Here is a 798-nt window from a genome sequence, read left to right on the forward strand (position 1 = left end):
AAAGACACATTCTATATACCTCAACCTTCCCGTTATCCATTATCAAAGCAACCACTGATCAAGAGGCAGCAGAGCAGAGTGATTCGCGCACAAGTTTGGAAGCTAGACTGCCCGGCAGCCAATCCTCGCTCCTCAACGTACCAGCTGTATGAGCGCTTTCTCCACGACCATAAGCAACTCAGCCCCAGTGACTTCATCTAGAAAATCAAAATAATGACAGAACCTACCACATGTGATTAAATAATGATCTTCTTAGGGGGGTTAGTTGATGTAACTCATGTAAAAGTACTTAGCATATTAGCTGGCATGTCATAAGAACTCAATAGTGGTCTCAAACTACTACATGTATACCAGAAATTATTCCAAAATATAAAAAAGGAGACATTAGGAAAAAGCATTAAAGTGATTGCATGGGGGTAGACTTCTCTTCTTGAGGGCAGTTATAAATTCACTGATATAAAAAACAGGATCATTTTTCATATTGCTCTCTGTATATTCCTGCTGCTTTAATGTACCTCATCTATACAAATGAGCCTTACAAAAATACCCCTGAATCTAATCACTCCTGGAGCCTTCGAAAGCCATCCCAAAGGAAATGGTTTCCACCGTAAATTGTTTATACAACGTAGGATCCCAGCTGACAGAGTTGCTGAAAGTTAAGACAATGCTACAGCCACAGGCTTGGGTAAAATGGCCGTGGTCAACCAGTTGAACAACACAGAATTAATCTCCAAAATGCAACTAAATAACCATTTACCTTTTAACACTTCAATCTTTTCCCTTGGATTTATCCATTAC

Source organism: Myotis lucifugus, unplaced genomic scaffold (genome assembly GCF_000147115.1).
Source record: "Myotis lucifugus unplaced genomic scaffold, Myoluc2.0 scaffold_1426, whole genome shotgun sequence".
NCBI lineage: Eukaryota > Metazoa > Chordata > Mammalia > Chiroptera > Vespertilionidae > Myotis > Myotis lucifugus.